This window comes from Leiobunum rupestre, chromosome 9, assembly GCF_980474605.1.
Source record: "Leiobunum rupestre chromosome 9, qqLeiRupe1.1.hap1, whole genome shotgun sequence".
Lineage (NCBI taxonomy): Eukaryota > Metazoa > Arthropoda > Arachnida > Opiliones > Sclerosomatidae > Leiobunum > Leiobunum rupestre.
In genome coordinates this window covers 22,118,079-22,137,532 of record NC_143392.1, presented here as the reverse complement: position 1 = coordinate 22,137,532, position 19,454 = coordinate 22,118,079, and the positions used below count along the sequence as shown (strand labels likewise).

General features: G+C 37.3%; 2 protein-coding genes across 7 annotated transcripts in view; one reads left to right on the top strand and one right to left on the bottom strand.

The window, feature by feature from the left end:
• The window catches only part of tau (microtubule-associated protein tau), an 80,594-nt gene extending 74,396 nt beyond the window's left edge, over window positions 1-6,198 (bottom strand). For 5 of the 6 annotated variants that reach the window (XM_090158180.1, XM_090158184.1, XM_090158182.1 and 2 more), the window contains exon 1: window positions 5,833-6,198. The gene's annotated coding sequence lies outside the window, so the exon portion shown is untranslated. The remainder of the gene's footprint in view (window positions 1-5,832) is intronic. The other variant, XM_090158181.1, reaches the window with a different exon arrangement.
• The window catches only part of Gad1 (glutamate decarboxylase), a 153,320-nt gene continuing 139,232 nt past the window's right edge, over window positions 5,367-19,454 (top strand). Inside the window, exon 1 of the mRNA XM_090158186.1 lies at window positions 5,367-5,660. The gene's annotated coding sequence lies outside the window, so the exon portion shown is untranslated. The remainder of the gene's footprint in view (window positions 5,661-19,454) is intronic.

Genomic DNA, 19,454 nt, shown 5'->3' with positions numbered 1-19,454 from the left:
TGCGTCCCGCGAATTAGCTAGAAATCTCACTTAAAATTAAAATTTCTAAATTTAACCGAAAACGTAGTTCAGAAATGATCAGTACTAACTAAAAATATAATTTTCCATCAAGACGGTCCTAATTTAAAAAAAGTATGTAGATTTAAAGTCGAATATCGCCATATAGCACTAAAATGGGCAAATGACCTACTTGTGGGCCCCCGATCTCCAAAATTCATAGCGGGCTACCGAGGGTATGATATTTCCTTTAGATTGAGATATCCCTGGCCCTTCTAAGCCTAATTTCTTGAGAGTTATGTATCGGCATCGGCTACACTCAAATTCTTTAGGAATTGTGTGTAAAAACTAATGGTTGTTTTTAAAATTGATCAATGGCATTCCGATTATTAAAAATAACTTATTTATATCTTTTCCCAATAAACGTTTGATTATTTCACAGGGTTGCCACAATATTTTGAGATTAAAATTATCTGACTATTCCCTGTTTTCCCTGACCATTTTATGAGATTTTTCCTGACTTTTTAAAGCCAAAATTAGATAATTTTAATCTTTATATTTTACTTTTATCAGAAGTTCATAGATTTAAATCAACTCTTATTGCAGTACAAAGGTTAAAATAATTAGTAAATCTTTGAAGAAACTAAGTAGTAACCACAGAATTTTTCATAGATCTTGAGTAAAATTACATTCCAAAAGTGTCAATTTCAAATTGAATCTCCTAACTTTTTACAAATTCTGACTTTTTTGGCCCATTTTTAAATTTCCTGACGTTTTCCTGTTTTCCCTGTGTGTAGCAACCCTGTTTCAATAAGCGTATAAATGAATCATTTGAGTTTTAGCCACTTAATGTTTCGACTGCTTAGAGTGAGTGTTACGCTATTATCACTTGAAAATAGCAATGTAAAAATAACCAACAACGTTTGGATTTTGGAAAACAACATTACAACGCAATCTAACTAAAAGGGACTTGACCTGAGGATATAGTTTATATAGGTGTAGAAGAGTCGCTGGGTTTAGTCTCAATTTAGGAAATAAATGCGATCGTAATTAGCAATAAAACGCTTTGGGGAAAATAACATTTGCCGTAAAAAGCATCGAAAAAGGAGCGCAAATGAGATACCTAAGTTAAGAGGGGAGCCTGGCTAAAATACATACCACGGCCATGATATAACCTACGAGAGGGGGAAAAGCGCAGTTTGCCAAAGTGTGTCGGAATCTCCAGTAACCGCGCCTAAAAGCCCCTAAATGTTTATCCGCACTTAAGCGAATTGCTTGTAAAAGAACATACAAGGTTATACCTTATGATACAGAAATTTCACCTTTAAATATATATAAAAACAGTTAACTTAAATGATGGGAGCATAAAGTAGGACGTTTGATGGCGAATCACCAAATTCTTGCCGCTAGGTACGCTGTTGATTGCCTTGTAGGATGAAAAGTCCGTAGGAGCTTCTATTCCTACTATCTCACGCAACATTACTCTCCGACTGTAGTAACTTAAGCCAGGTTCACACTTACCCCTAAAATCGCTTCGTTTTAGATAATTAGTTTTCAAAACCAGCGTGAGAAATCGCTTCGTGTTGGTTCGGGAAGCCACGGGTCCAAGTCGGTTCGCTTAGAATCGCTTTCAAAACGACAAGGCGGGGAAGTAAAATTGCTCGTATTTTCAAATATAATGGGAATAAAATTCTAAATAATGTCAAATAATATTACTGTATGTATAGTAAGTATTATTAACTAATTGTTTCGGGATCCATTTTAGTATTTTCAAAATTCTGGTCATAATTTGAAATGACGTTAAGCCTTGGGTATAAGCGAGCCGGGGTGAAGCGATTTCGCACGTGTTATCCCAGAATTATCGTCGGTGGTCTAAACTGGCTTTCAAACCGACCTAAACTGGGTTTTAAGCTCTATTGTGACCCTGGCTTTAGTGATTCCCTAAAGGAAGATTCTATTACCCAACTTAATTACTGTGTAATAGAAAGCAGCATTGACAGTATAGAAACATTACTATTCCCGTCCGCTTCCGTTGAAACCATATCCATTCCCGTCCGCTTCCGTTGAAACCATATCCATTCCCGTCCGCTTCCGTTGAAACCATATCCATTCCCGTCCGCTTCCGTTGAAACCATATCCATTCCCGTCCGCTTCCATTGAAACCATATCCATTCCCGTCCGCTTCCGTTGAAACCATATCCATTCCCGTCCGCTTCCGTTGAAACCATATCCATTCCCGTCCGCTTCCGTTGAAACCATATCCATTCCCATCCCATTTCCGTTGAATTAATTATTTTCCAACCATTCTCATTCCATTTCACATTAAATGTTATAATTCCCGCCCATTCCCTACCGTTCCCGATATCCCTGTTACTGATACAAAGTATCATGTGAAACCATGGGCAAAACTCGTATCGTAGTATACCAGAGTGCAGAAATTTACTAGGTCGAGTTCTCAGGGTGACCGCAGAATATTTTAAAATCCTTTAAATTAATTATAGGAAATTTATCAGTGAAATATAGGATGATAATTGGGATAAAAAATAGGATAAAATTAATTATACAATAAGAGAAAACGGTTGTCAAAATTCTTCAAAGTGGATATAACCTTCAAAATAAAGTTGATAACTGAAAAAATAAATTAAAAGTAAGAACCATTTTTATAATTACATTATTGATTGAAAATATCACTTTTTCGAAAAAAAGAAAATACCCAAGGATAAAATTAACTATTTCAATTTCTTCAGACATTTGAGTAAAAATATAGGGTATTATAGGAAATTTAATGAAATTATAGAAGAAAAATTAAAGGACGTAAAATTTTAGGAAATATAGGAACTGTGGTTACCCTGGAGTTCTATATTTTATGACAATACCGAAAACTAATGGATTTCTATAGAATAATTCAATGATCAACCGCTAAAATAATTTTTAATATATTATATAATTAAAAGTTTCTATAGAGCTGTTAATGGAACAACCATTAAAACATGTGTAAAAGCTATAGAAATTCTGTCATTTACAACCGCCATTCAGAAAAACCGTAGAAATTGCGAGATCTGTTTTATGGAAATATTTATAGAAATAATATAAAATCTAAAGAAGTTTGTGTAATTTTTCTATAGCCATCGAAAAAACCTGAAAATTTTGACATATTTTCCATACACATTCGTAGCTTGCTCGTAGGTGTGAGCTGTGTTCGTTGCCATGGTAACGCGTTTATGTCGGCCATGACATTAAGACGCCTATAGCAGGATCGTAGTATTTTGCCTCGTGATCTGCGAAGTCATGGCGGTCGTTTCAAGGCGAGGCTCAGTTATGACGTATGTCTAAGACCCTACGAACAAATAAATGCGTGTTAAGTTTCAAATCGGGTCGAAAAATGGTGCAAATTTAGTTCAGCCAATGATACGTCCAAGGGTACAAAGTCTACAGAACATTTTTGTAAGGGAAAGATAAATGAAATTAAACTTGTTAGACGAAGTTATCTCAAAACCGAGACAGATTATGAACACGGTGATTCGTGGAAGTCGACTCGAACCCTCGCTGCCATCAAAAACGGCGTCGCCACGAAAGTAATCGTCCAAAATGGAGTAGAGCGGAACAGGGCGTGGAATGAAACGCTATCATCACCCGCCTAATCGAAGTCGCTGTCTAAGAGAACCCAACTAATGATCGCAATATATATCGGAAACAGGTTGCTTTCCCCCGTTACCACTATGTTATTTCGGTGTACACTGAGTGTACACTTTTATACACGATTTTTCCCCCTACTCCATTTCCTCTTCCAAGGACCCGAGCATAGACTTACCGGCACCTAGGGACGTAGTTAATGACAGACACACTGGGGATAATGTTAAGCGTAGTATAAATTGATAAAGCTTTTGGAAATTACCGATACTGGCCAACAAGGCCGATGAGAGCGGGCCCGGACCCCGGTAAAATATAAGTTTCGGGCTCCAAGATAGCTGTTAGTACTGTCAAAAGTTACATAATTATCAAAAGTGTGACAATCCCTGTACTTTCGTATGCTAAAGGTTTAATGAATGCTCGACTCGAGATCGACCACGTAAAAGCCTATTTATTGTGGCCTTTCTGGATTTTTTTTAGTCTATGGTATTATATCGTAGGTAGATGGCGATAGCATCTCCACAGAACAACGAAAATTCAAAAAATACACTAACTTTGACCAGTGCTACTTAGTTCCTCCATTCCTCACTACGAGGCGTTATTTGTTGGTTTTAACTTCCTTCCCTCCCCAAGGCATACTTTCCCTTCTCCCCTCCCAACTTGTATTTCGCTCGTAACATTCATAACGAAATAGGTCCGATTGACACACTTTTGGTACTGTAGATAGCTATACGTTTTCGCACAGAAACCCGGGAGAAGTATTTCTTGTTGATTCAAACAAGGGCACCTAGACTGCACGGTAATTTGTACCGGCTCTTGTAGGGCCTCCTGGCCAATTCGTCGACACGATCTCACGGTGCTAATAGTTCAAATATATAGTCGTGATTATTGCAAGTCCTACAACTTAATCCATAAGTCTGCGATATCGTTCCATAAGTAAGGGATATTTTTTATTGATAACTATTCACGGAATTAAATTATGACGTCCACACAGAAATAATATCGCTCTCTAGCGTGTGTTGATAATATCTCTGAATACAAATTCAGGGTTGATACAGCTATTGGCAACACGATTTCCCTGATAAATCCCGGTTTTCCCACGAATATTTCCCTGATTTTTCCAGGTGCAAAATAAAATAAAACTAAGATTTCTAGAGTAATTCATTTCATGATTGTCATTTAAGTTTAAATGGTTCAATATTAAAAAAGAAGAAATAAAGTCAAATGTTTAATCAGAAAAACTTATTGATGTAAATTTGTATTCATTAGGGCAAACTTTCTGAACCCTCATAAATTTCCCCGATTTTCCAAAACAAATGGGACTTTCCCTGATATTTCCCTGATTTTTACTTAAAAATTGGAATTTCCCTAATATCTCCATGACCGTTTTTTCGACAATAGAATTCCCTGATATTTCCAGGTATTCCAAGTCTGTATGAACCCTGAAATTTTGCATATTAAGAAAACGAGTGTTTTACTTACGGAAAATATTATAGACTAATGGTAAATTAAACCAAAAAAAACTGGAATGCATACGAGATCTGAAGAAAAAAAATGACACCACGTAGCCGGCTATTTTTAATGAGGCTTCGAGAGGAAAGTCCAAGATCCACGAAGCGAAAAAATTAATAAGGGGAGGACAGGAATAAAGAAGGCACGAGATTAGAGAAAAGCTCCAGTTGGAAGCTACAGCAATTAGAAGTTTGTCTTAGAAGCTAAAAGGGAGGGGGGGGGGGACATCTCAGCGCCTTGAAAAGGGGGAAGCCCCTCCCAATACAGATACCCCCGTTCTCAAACACTTGTTAGGTGTCGTAGACGTTGGGGGAGTCGCGAACTGCGTAGTGAAGACGTCACCATCGAGACATATGGTGCAGGGGACAGGATTAGCGACGTAAAAAAGCCACACCAAACACCACCCCGCAACTTCGAAAAACAAAAAACGGTACCGGTATAGTCGCTCGTCTCCTCGAACGCCCGCCGGACACATCAAAGTGGACTAAATTCGAATATCATCGGGATTACGACCTTATCAGGTAAATAAATTATACATTTTCTCGATTATAAACTCAATTAATTCAAATACACCAAGAGATATTGATATTTTCGCAACTTCGTACAAACGCGAAGAACGAAGTCGCGATAACCGGGTAAAAAGGACGTATTAAAAGTGCTAAATATAAGGAATAGTTTGGTCGGTCGTCTTACCTGATCGGTTGCGTTGCCTGTCCGAGCGGACTTTTGATTTTGGTTACCAATTCCGACGAATTTGTGACCGTTACGAGAAATCGATTGGTTAAATTTTGTTAACACTGACTTAAATCGGTTGACGTCGTTGGCCGATCGGATTTTTCGCGGATTTTTTAACGGATCTCTTTACTCCGATTCTACGACTAATGATACGCTTAAGTTAGAGACTATATATAATATATAATTTGGAAGATTGCGAGAATGTTTTTTGTTTAAGTAGAGACAGTGGCGAAAATCGAGTGTAGAAATTGGAGGCGACGGGGCTCTGTAGAAATCCGTCACATCCCCGCAGTCGCTTCTAGCCCGGAATGCGGCAAAATCAGCCGGGAGACGAGCACTCGGCCAATAGGAGAACACCCTCGCCTTACGGACGGGGGGCTCTCCCCTGCCCTCCCCCTCTCTCTCTCCGGATAAGAATCGTCAATTTGACGAAACGTACGCCATCTGCTAGGCCTATTTCGAATTAAATCGTTCAAAATATTCATCGAGCATCTCTTTTCCACTGATTTGACGTTGATAAATTCGCGAATGCCCAAAATAGCTAATTAGCCAACCTCCCAAGTTCAGTCAAGTGCTCTACATCGCCATATTGACCTCCCACGTGACGTCATTGACGAATTTTCCCTTCGCTTTTTGCCGTTTTCAATTTGTCGTAACGTCCGAAGTACAATGTCAATATCTAACTCATAGTTTAATTAATTTCGGGAACGGCTGCGATAATCGCGTCAAAGACCCTCAAATCGAGAGAAGCGTAATTGACAAAAATCCTCAAAGTGAGATGCGTTTGAGCTGAAACGATTCTCAAATCGAGAGGAGTTTAACCATCGATGATTTTCCACTGAAGAAGTATCTCAAATTTCAATTAGTTTAACTGGGAAATTGCTCGAAACGAAATTAATATAACTGGGAAATTGATCGAAACGAAATTAAGATCACTGGGAAATTGCCCAAACGAAATTAATATAACTGGGAAGTTGCTCGAAACGAAATTAATATAACTGGGAAATTGCCCGAAACGAAATTAATATAACTGGGAAATTGCCCGAAACGAAATTAATATAACTGGGAAGTTGCTCGAAACAAAATTAATTTCACTGGGAAATTGCTCGAAACGAAATTAAGATCACTGGGAAATTGCCCGAACGAAATTAATATAACTGGGAAGTTGCTTGAAACGAAATTAATATAACTGGGAAATTGCCCGAAACGAAATTAATATAACTGGGAAGTTGCTCGAAACGAAATTAATATAACTGGGAAGTTGCTCGAAACGAAACTAATTTAACTGGGAAATTACTCGAAACAAAATTAATTTCACTGGGAAATTGCTCGAAACGAAATTAATTTCAATAGGAAATTGCTCGAAACGAAATTAATTTAACTGGGAAATTGCTCGAAACGAAATTAATTTCACTGGGAAATTGCTCGAAACGAAATTAATTTCACCGGGAAATTGCTCGAAACGAAATTAATTTCACTGGGAAATTGCTCGAAACGAAATTAATATAACTGGGAAATTGCTCGAAACGAAATTAATATAACTGGGAAATTGCTCGAAACGAAATTAATTTAACTGGGAAATTGCTCGAAACGAAATTAATTTAACTGGGAAATTGCTCGAAACGAAATTAATATAACTGGGAAATTGCTCGAAACGAAATTAATTTAACTGGGAAATTGCTCGAAACGAAATTAATTTCACTGGGAAATTGCTCGAAACGAAATTAATTTCATTGGGAAATTGCTCGAAACGAAATTAATTTCGCTGGGAAATTGCTCGAAACGAAATTAATTTCGCTGGGAAATTGCTCGAAAAGAAATTAATTTAACTGGGAAATTGCTCGAAACGAAATTAATTTCACTGGGAAATTGCTCGAAACGAAATTAATTTCACTATTAAATTGCTCGAAATGAAATTAGTTTCACTGGGAAATTTGTCAAATCGAATTTAATTTCACTGGGAAATTTGTCAGATCAAAATTATTTTAACTGGCAAATTGCTGAAATCAAAATTAGTTTAACTGGGAAATTGCTGAAATCGAGATAAATTAAATTGTCAAAATTGCTCAAATCGAGAGAAATTAAATTGTCAAAATTGCTCAAATCGAGAGAAATTAAATTGTCAAAATTGCTCAAATCGAGAGAAATTAAATTGTCAAAATTGCTCAAATCGAGAGAAATTAAATTGTCAAAATTGCTCAAATCGAGAGAAATTAAATTGTCAAAATTCCCCAAATCGAGAGTAGTTTGACCGGATGTAATCCTCAAACCGAGCAGCGTTTTGCACGTCAAAGTATTTTCACCTGTAGAATATTATCAAATCTAAACAATTAATAGTTAAAATTCAAATATCCTCAAAATGAGACGTGTTTAACCTTCAAAGACTAAGAATTTTACCGGAAGCGATCCTTAGCAACCTCTAATTGCATAACGGACAGACAAATTATTCATCTATATATTAAAAGCTTAATTCGATCCATATTCACGAGTATTTTCGCGAAATAATTTAATACGAAGCAAAGCGTCTAGGAAGGGCGGGTGGGGGGCAACCTACCTGTTGGAGTCATTTGGAAATAAAGGAGACCGCAAAGTACACGACGACGTAGCGGTAGAGGGGGCCGGTAAAAAGGGGGGCGAGTGTCGTAGCAGACGACACGTATACTATGGACAGAACGAGTCGCCAGATTCGTCTAATCCGGGTCGTAGCAGCGACAAGAGGCGCGAGTGTATGGGACGGCGGATGATCGAACTTTCTATACGTCGTCTTTCTTCATTTGCGCCGAGAGCTTTATCGTCGTAAAAAGAGAAAATCCCGCGATAGGTGGCGCTTCGGAAAACGTCCTTTCTTGAGAAAAGCCCAGCTGTTTCGAGGAGTACGCTTAGAAAATAAGCCTTATTTATAAAGGCTTCGACGCCGTAAAGTATCATCTTTAAGGCGGCGTCCGAATTTATGACTCGGCAAATTTATAAACAAGCGCAAATATTTTATAAGGACTTCCAAAGATTTCTCACAAAAGAAACGGCCGCGTTGTAGCGGATGAAAGGCCGATAATGTATTTTTAAGCGCTAATGTAATTCGGGGAAATACACATCTGTATGGCGTCGATAACTCGGGTGAAAACTCGGAACAACTCCTTCTGCGTTGAGTTTGCAAGTTCTCTCCCCACTAATTTAAGGGGTTTTCCCCGAGTTCTTCGGTTTCCCCTTCCATAAAAACTTGTCTAGGTTAACGGTAATAGTTAGTGTAGGGAGCTGTTGGCTCGATCGCGTGGCATGCAGGGCTTGCCACCACCCTCCTACGCATTGTAACCCGGCCACCTGAATTAAAGGCTTCAAAAGTCGCATGATGACTTAGGCCTAAGGTGGTGCCTTGGGTATTAGCCTAGCTGATTATTAACTATCCAAAATGCGTGTCTATTGGATACAAAAAAGCCTTTGTTTATTTTTGTATTTATTTATTTATATTTGTATTTATTTAATACTTACAAAACAGTCGATACAAAAATACTCGTCACCTTAAGCCTTTGTTTATTTTTGTATTTATTTATTTGTTTATTTTTGTATTTATTTGTTTATTTTTGTATTTATTTGTTTATTTTTGTATTTATTTTGTATTTAATTGTTTATTTTTGTGTTTATTTATTTTGTATTTATTTCTTTATTTTTGTATTTATTTTGTATTTATTTGTTTATTTTTGTGTTTATTTTTGTATTTGTTTATTTTGTATTTATTTGTTCATTTTTGTATTTATTAACTTACAAAATAAAATAATTTAGGCTAACTGAGAGAAATCTTAAGATTAAATTATATATTTATAAAATTAATCATATGAAAAACGTAGATAGAATTTAAAAGAAATTTTCTATTATCGTACGTAACATAACTTAGAAATTCACTGCAACATAATCCTACTATTTTGTTGTTCTGAGCCGCCATCTTTAATTTAAATATGGCGGCCATTTTCAACTCCGAAAACCTTTTTGAAGCGACCTTATTAAAATAACAACATACTATATACGAATTTAATATTGTTAGGTTTTGTTGTGACTAGAGCTGTAATTTATTTCGTTTCAAGTAGATTTTTAAACAATAAGTGCTGGCTACCTAATATACATATTATGCGTAGACGTTTTCATGCTTTTATCAAATATTTAGAATTCTTATGAAAATGGAATTTATATTACGTTATACCACGAATTCATTCGGGTTAGCAGAGAATATGTAGCCGCAACTGTAGCCTTTGTTTTCATGATTCCCAAAATGTATTTATTTCAACTTAGATGGGATTAATAGGTTGAGGCGCACGACGGTGACCTTTTCCTTCCCCCTCTCGTGCCGGGACGGGGGGGGGGGGGGTTTCGACTAGCGTTAACAGGTGTACGATAATTATGGTACACATAATTTCAATTGCATACTATATAGTACGCTCCTAGGTGAAACCAACGTTTATTAGCCCTTTAAATCACTCAAAATACACACCTATCAGAAACGCCATGTAATTTAAGCTTTCTAGAAATTTATACGGTGTAAAAGCTTAGTTGGTATAGCGACCAGAATCTAATTACCCTGGTTTAAGTCAAGATTTTTTCGATAGGTCAAACTTAATTTAAGCGTTATTAAAAAAAATTATCATAACCATAATTTCGACCAAGTTTAACGTGAATATTTCACATAATTTAAATTTATAACAAATTTGAGTACGATAATTGTTTTCTGAAATCTGTAATTATTTATGGTTTCGACTTGGCCATTCCCCCTAAATAAATACATACTTTGCCTTACATCGTCACGAGTCCAGCTATAATTGTCTTCAAGACCTTCGTTTTGTCAAGGAGTAAACCGGAGAATATAGGAGTGTAGATAAGTCTCGACTCCTACACGTTTTCTAGCGTTGGCTTAACCCTTCTCAAAGGACCCTGAATCGGAACACGCCATTACTAATCCCATAATGTTCTAAATTTATCGCGAAACATTCAAACATTTATTGTCGTCATATTTTTCTTATAAAATATATAAATACAAATATAAATAAAGTTATATTTATTACCGGTAACGGAAAAAACTATGGGTTTTAAAACTACGAATTCAGGAAAATTCTATATAAGGTTATAATAGATGAAAAAAAACATATTTACAACTGGCAAACACGCGAATGCAGAAAACGGGGCAAATTTATTCGTTCCTAACACATGATAACGATAAGCGAGGCAGGGCAGGCACCTCCCATTTCTGTCGTGCTGGCGGAAAGGTTTATTTTATGGAGAAGAGATTCGTGCCCGCGTCTCTTTAAGAGGAGCCCAACTAAATGGATTTTTAACAAGAGCTAAAGTCCAGCTAAAATTGCGCTTGACAACACTACGCCACGAAAATTGGGACTCTGCGATAACGACCGTTGCAATATTTATTCCGAGAAATCTCCGCTACCGCAAAACCATTAAAATATTCGTTAGCGTCCATTGGAAAATTCCGGGGAAAATTTAAAACGCGTGAGAGCGCCTATCAGAAAATACTTCAAAATTGAATAAGTTATTTCGGTACGAATAAGCGAGATTTATTCAGTGAATTTTCAGGATGATCGTATTAAAATACTTCAGAAAAATATATCATCCATATTTACAGTAGAATTATAGGATTTTATACGCGTTAAATATTTCTGAAATGAAAACTGGTGTTTTTAAAAGACATTAAAACAAAAACAATTTAATTATTTAAATATCTGTAAATAATGAATAGGTTTATTTAATGTCTTTTAAACACGCATGAAGAGCTGCACATATTTTCTTTTATGACATGCCGTTTAAAGGGAATAGACCCCACACTACCAAAGGCGGTGATTTTTCGGCATCCGCCGGAAATAGAACTTTTATTTAGCGGACTATACGTGAAATATTATAAGATTTCAGTTAGATGAAATTTATGGTCTGCCTGCACTAAAAAAAAAAGTATTTTCATAAAACTATTTTCCCATTTATTTACAGCAACAGTAACGTTTATTTAGAGTATAAATTAGTATTCATAAAGATATACTCTCTTTAAAGATTGTTAAAATACTAATAAAATTCGGATTTACTACTAAACGCATCACGCAATAGGCCGATCCCACCCTAGAGAATTCAACTACTCTGCATTCCCGCGAACCAGTGTAATGACACTAACGCCACCTCTAAATTCGTTGCTGAATCACTAGTTCGCAGATGACAGTTTCTAGACGCTCATTAATAATTCGGCGATGAATCTATGGATGGCGCCACGTTTGCGGCTGCCGCACGCTAGTCGCCATGACAGTGTGGCGTGGGCCTATTTGCGATCATTAAATTATTTATCCTATAAATCGTTAAAATAGAAAATTATAGAAAGATCATCAGAATATATTATCAGGAATGTATTTTTAAATAACAATCATCTATGCTAATACACGTGGCAACACCTTAGGCACAGGTCAACTAGCGGCTTTTTAAATAAGGTGCGTAGGAGGGTGGTGGCCAACCCTTCCAAGTCCCGCGAGCCAACAGCTCCCTACACTTACTATTACCGTTAGCCTCAACAAATCAACAAAATCTTATGGAAAGGGGAAACCTTTTTAACTCGTGCGGAGAGTTTCGTGTTTTCTGCCAGTGTCACAAGCTGGGATCGAACCCGCCTCCTCTTGCTGCGAGACGAAAGTGCTAAGCACACCTCCATTCCACGTATTTATTGATACTTTGGAAGAATGACTAGGTTGAGATGGGACTCATCATTGAGTTGGGAATATTAATCTAGAGATCCAATCAAATCTGCTCCCCGCGAAACAAGTTTTTGAAAATTACGAATGTGCCGTCTCCTCTAAAATGACGAGAAAACGTTATCATATGACCCGTGGCGCCATCTATTATTTTTGAAAATAAAATATTTTTGCCGGAAAACGCGTCTTATTTGAACGAACCATTGAGAGATAGACGGCGCCACGGGTAGAAATATAAAGTTTTCTCGTCATTTGGGAGCAGACGGCAGTATTCTTATTTTTTAAAAACTGGTTTCGCGAAATACTGAAATCCGACGTTTTGATTGGACCTCTAGATTAATATTCCCAACTCAAAGGGGCTCATGGTCTAATTTGGTCCCAAAAACGTCTCAACATAGTCATTCTCCCCAAGTAGAAATAAATCCTTTCTTGAAGCGATATATTTAATTTGGAACTATTTTAATACGGGTGTAGCTACTTAAAACGGAAGTTCATTAAATTATGTCCAAACGAAAACATTCAATCGTCGTTGTGGCCCTTTAAGGATTTGACATTAAACCGATGGAAATAGGTTCCATAATTTTAAACAAATTTAATATGCGCAATTTAAATGAAACTCGGAATTAAATATTAATCATTGCACTCAAACGCTTTATTTCGGAAATCTTCTAAGAGGGCAAACTAAGTATATACGTTTAGCAATAACGAATTCAAACAACGGCAAAGTGGATCGAGTTTAAACGTATATAAAGAGGCGCCTAAATTAATAGTCCATAAAGTCATTATAATTACATTGGACTACCGAGTACTATAAATCACGTGGTAAAACCAATTCTTCGGCTTATCCGCGATGGGTCGAACCGCGTGGTTGAATATTAGTCTAACGTTTCGACCTTGGTCCAGATGGGAATTGGCTAATCTTTTTGTTACGACTGAACCATTTCGATGGATTAAGCGTATCCAAATAGGTTGAAATCGGCACGTAAGAACGCTCCAACTATTACTGTTAATTCAAGGGTGTGGCAGCCACACATCCTACTATTTCTATTTTGCTTTTTCGTTACAAAATTAATTATGAAATTTGGTCTCACGCGCCCCGTCAAAAGCCATCGAAGCTTATGGATTTGCATAAAAGCGTTGGTCATTTTACTTTCTATGGCGATCACGCGCTGGTCATTTGCAGTCTACGGATATGTTCCGCTTCCTATAAGGCGATGTTGTCTACTGACCCAGTTAAGTCCTTTAATGGCCGAGTTTTACACCCTATACTAAAGCCGTTTTAATTAACCCAAAAACTAAATTGAATGAAACTCCGCCAAATTTATGGTTTTTTCTTCATTGTTTGGAAATTTATAGTTTTAGAAGCGATTTTTTTTCAATTTCTGGAAATAAAACGGTAAAAATAGTATTACATTTTTAACGTCGCGAAGGATAAAATTAATCGGTGACCGGGAAAATTAATCGGTGACCTGGATAAACGCCAATAAATAAGAGTTGACCAAATTCATCAATTTAAAAAATTCAAGCTAACATTTTTACCCAACATAGCCAAGTTCGTTAAAAAAAGCAGAATTTTTCGCGAGTCAGTTGGATTTGTCACGTTAACCCTTAAAAAATTAAAACGACTTTATAATTATAACGATTTACTATTCTACGTAAAACAATTTGGTGATTTTTTTTCTGACCAGTTTCGGTAAACAGAACATCAATTGTACGGTTGTTTTTTAGCAACCGAAATCTTTACCGTCGCATTTTCATTTTCTAAAGGACTTTACCCAAAGGTCTATTTTTAAATTTAAACATTTGACCTTTATCAAACTAACGTCAGTAATGTTGTTTTAATTCCCGCAACGAAAACGTCAAAAACTCGTTATTCTCTGGAGTGTCTCTCTCCTTTCACACAGAACAATGCAGTAAGACAATAGGGCTCGTCAACAAAGTTGGCTCGTGCGAAAAGGGTTTTGCAAAAATAACAATACACAAACCACCACTTTAAAACTAAGCCACCAAATAGCTCACCACGAGAGGATCCCGGCTTGTGGCACTGGGTGAGAACTCGGAAATACTTGTTCCCCCACTGGTTTCAAAAATCGCCAGAAGACACTCTCTCAATGGTTGCTGACCTCCTCCTGATTACGTCATCAAGATGGCGTAACTTTTGAATATTTCAACGATCGTATCTCATTTACAAATTATCCTAGTGTTAGTATATTAATAACGACACGGATTTGATGTGGATTAATACAATTGTAAAATGTATTGTACAATATTTGTTGCGTGTCGCACCACAGGTGGTGAGTTAATGTCAGGGCTTAGAAGAAGCGGAAAAATTGTAGAAAACATTTTTTTTTCTCTTGGACTGTTGTTCTCTTTTCTCGAATAATTCGCAGCGCATGGAATTAATTCTTCGAAATTGAAGAATTTTCTCTTGGAAATTAAACCAAGGTGGGGTGGCGGAGTGGTTAGCACTTTCACCTCGCAGCAAGTGGAGCCGAGTTCGATCCCAGCTTGTGGCACTGGGTGGAAACTCGGAACAACTCCTTCCGCGTTGAGTTTGCAAGTTCTCTCCCCGCTGGTTTAAGAGGTTTTCCCCCGAGATCTTCGGTTTCCCCTTCCATAAAAACTTGTCTAGGTTAACGGTAATAGTTAATGTAGGGAGCTGTTGGCTCGAACGCGTGGCATGCAGGGCTTGCCACCACCCTCCAACGCATTGTAACCCGGCCACCTGAACTAATGGCTTCAAAAGTCGCATGATGACTTGGGCCTAAGGGGGTGCCTTGGGTATTAGCCTAGCTGATGATGATGATGATGATTATTATTATTATTAAGAGGTCAGTCGACAGTGTTACGATAATAACCTCGGCTACAATCATAGTGGGGGCTCACTCTTGAGTTTAGGTGTAGTCGTGTAACTCTCAGGTAATTTGGCGTTTCTAGAGCTGTTGCTGTTAACAAGAGTTAAACGACTGGAGTCTGGAATATTTGCACCAACTGGTTGATACTGAATAAGAGAAAGTGCAACCATGAAATGCCTTAATGGATGTATGATGAAAAGTCATTATTAACATTGTCAATCGCAGCGCACGTTCACATTACGCGCAACATTAGGCGGACAAACCACACCTACCTTGATCGTAGTGCTCACAAACTGCTCTGGTGATCGCGTTTAGGACTGTTTTAACCCTTTGGTACGACACACTCAATCCAAGATGAAACAATTTATTTATAAGTTCTGCTCCACCATTATGACTGATAATAATTAGACTAATATAAAGTGGCAATGGGGTTGCTCTGTCAACGGCATGGCGCATTTACGTTGATTATTCTGCTTCTTTTCTTGCTATTTTGACGCATTTGAATCTAACAAGTTGGAGAATAGAGTAATATCGGCGTGACGTATGTCGACGTCACCCATGCTTTTTCCTATAGATAAAAAACTGCCCTCAAAATGGCTGCCATAGCCCAAAGCTACAGAGCGATACTACTCTATAGAGGGCAGCGGCGTTCGTAATTTTTCGGAATTAGTTGTAGTGGAACATCAGTAACTTCAGGGAGACGCAAAATTCAGCTGTGAACCGCTCATTAAAAGAGCAGTCAAATCGTGGATACTACCGGAACATATCTTCATGAAGAATTTTTGCTGCCTTTGCAAGGCACATGCCATCATTTAAGGAGGTGTTTTCGCAAGTATTTCGGATTGCATTCTGCACATCTCCTTCTAAGGAAAGGAGTACATCCCGACCAACTATATCCTCTCTTAAGCCTGGAATGAGTCCAATTAGCATCTACATCTTCAAAGCCTAATTCTTGTAACCGTGACAAGATTCGATAAACGGAAGACTGGGGCTGTTTGGCTGTTCAAATAGTTATTCACTGAGCACAGATCCGTAAGCGACTTTTGGCCAGTGTACGTCTGACTATTTGAAACTCCGCACTTTCGAAGAAAACTAACAGAACAGGCAGAACAGAGTTTATGGTATTTGGGTTCTAGTGCAACAAGATCTTTATCGGTTATAGTAAGTGTATGAAGCTAATGGCTCACGTGGCGTGAAGGGCTTGCCACCATCCTTCTACGCATTCTAACCCGGCCATCTGTTTAAAGGCTTTAAAAGTCGCTCGATTACTTTGGCCCACTGTATTAGCCTAGCTGATTATTATTATTATTAATAGTCAATTTTGTTAAAAGTCTATTTTCTCCAAGAAGTAATGCATTTTGGCTTGGAAAGACTGTCGATTTTTTGGCTATTAAATCTCGTTCGGCATACTTTGTGATATTTTCCCGTATTTTCGATTAGAGTGGGAAGCAGCTTCTCAATATTTAGGTAGTGTGGAAGGGAATCTAACACAGGTCGCCAAGTAATCTTGAAAAAGTTTCACTTAAGTCGAGTATCCCCTTTCTGTCGACGTAATCGAAGGCTCCTTTGTTACTTTTTGGCAAATTATACTGCAGACTAATTAATATTTCTCCTAGGTAAAGTTTCGCCGTGTACTTGAACGTGTCTTTTACTAGCCACAATATCTATACCAAAACTGAAAATACAGTAAAGAGCAGAGATTCAAATTTTAAGTAAAAAACATTATGGTCCACTAGATTTAGGCGAGCTTTTAAATTTTCTCGAAAATAAATCCATATTTCGAAACTAAAATCAACTAGGGGCAGAGATACGAACGTTTAAAGATACAAAGGTCTTGAGGACGCCAGCAACCACTATGAGAGTGTCTCCTGGTGGTTTTTGAAACCTTAGGGTATATAAGCACGGAACATTATTGAAGAGTATATTATTTACTTCAAAATTATATACTACACACTAACATCGGATAATTTGTAAATGAGATACGATAGTTTAAAGATACAAAAGGTCAAGGCATCTTGATACGTCATCAGGGTGGTAAGCAACCATTGAGAGAGTGTCCAGGCAGTTTTTGAAACCTTAAGGGCTATATAAGCACAGAGCGAAATTTGGTACTGGTAACTGGAAGTGAAATATTTTTGAACTAACACCACGGACTATGGCATTGTAAACCGGCCACCTGAATTTAAGGCATTTAAAGTCGCTAGATGACTTTGGGCCTAAGGTAGTGCTTCGGGTATTAGCTTAGCTGATTATGATTTAGTTTTGGTCGGGTTATAATAAGTAGTAGGGTTTCGAACCAACAGTTTCCTACATTTACTATTTATTGAAAGGGAAAATCGAAGAACACGGGGGAAAAACGATTTAACCAGTGATAAAGTATTTCTGAGTTTTTCCGAAACGCTACAAGTAGGAATCGAACCCACAGGGTTGTTCAAAATGCATTTTGAAAATGCAAAATGCAAAATACGATTTGCTTTTTCAAACTGTTTTTACTCTGGTAGAATCATCGCAGCTCTTGTAGATAAAGTTCGTCTGCTATTTACTCCCAAGTAATCATAGATGGCGATACTCAGTTACTCACTTACTCAGACGCAGACGAATATTCGTACAGTGCCACCGCTTTATTTCCCACGCTGGCTGCGAGGATGCTTTTGAAATCTCTACGTAAACAGAATGCATTTGTAAAAACATTTTGTTTTTATTTTGAGCTGCAAAAAACATTTTACATTTTGCATTTTGAATTATGGAGAAAGTAATTTGCATCTACAATGCGAACCCAGGTCCTCTTTCAGGCGTATGAAAGTAATCAGCTAGGCTAATACCCAAGGCACCACCTTAGGCCTACGTCATCAAGCGACTTTTGAAGCCATTAATTCAGGTGGCCGGGTTACAATGCGTAGGAGGGTGGTGGCAAGCCCTTCATGCCACGCGAGCCAACAGCTCCCTACACTCACTATTACCGTTAACCTCTACAAGTTTTTATGGGAAGGGAAACCGAAGAGTTCGAGGGAAAACCCTTTAAACCAGTGAGGAGATAACTTTCAAACTAATACGACATACATTATTTAAAGGAAAAGTCCAGGTTCGGTAAAACTTGGGTCTATTTGAAAGATCATGTTTAAATATACTCAAAAATATCAGTCGTAAAATTGTATCTTTTTTAAATGACGATAAATTAATTTTTAAACGAGCGAATTTTACCCGCCAAGCGAGCTGCCATTTTCTTTCGTCTTCCCTCCGCAGACCGCACGCGGAGCAAGCGCGCGCAGGGAACAGATTCGCTGTGATAGCGCGAACAGCACGTGATTAAAATCTTAAAACGAAACAAAATGGCAGCTCGCTTGGCGGGTAAATTTGGCTCGTTTAAAAATTAATCGTCATTAAAAACAGATGCAATTTTACGACTGATATTTTTGAGTTTATTTAAACATGATCTTTCAAATAAATCCAAATCTTACCCAACCTGAACTTTTCCTTTAATTAAACTGACTTGTGAGTCACGCGCTGTAATTTTTTAATTAATAAACTTATGTCTCAAAATACCAGGTTCCGTAGATTAAAATACGGTATTTCAATTACAATATTTTATCGTAATTAGTGTTTTAATAGTCTAGTTTCGCCAAAAGTGGAAATAGAATATTGACATTAACTTAAGATCTAATTACAGCTTTAGAGGATTCGAGATAGAAACTAAACGTATGGATCCACAAAAATAGATTAACTAAAAATTTTTATAAAACAAAAATATAATTAAACAAGTAAGGAATAAAAACCACAAACACTAGGATAAGCTAAATTTAATATAAATTAAATTTTATCACTTTTATCCGCGGCAACAGCTAAAAACTAGTTTGTAACAGCTTTAACGTGTTTCGGAATTTTATTAAGACGATGATGGGGAAAAAGAAAACGTTAACGCTAGCTGCGCTGCGAACAGTTGCCAGCTATTAGTGACGTGCCCAGCCAAAACAGAAATAAAACTAGCCCAAAATTTCCCAAAAAG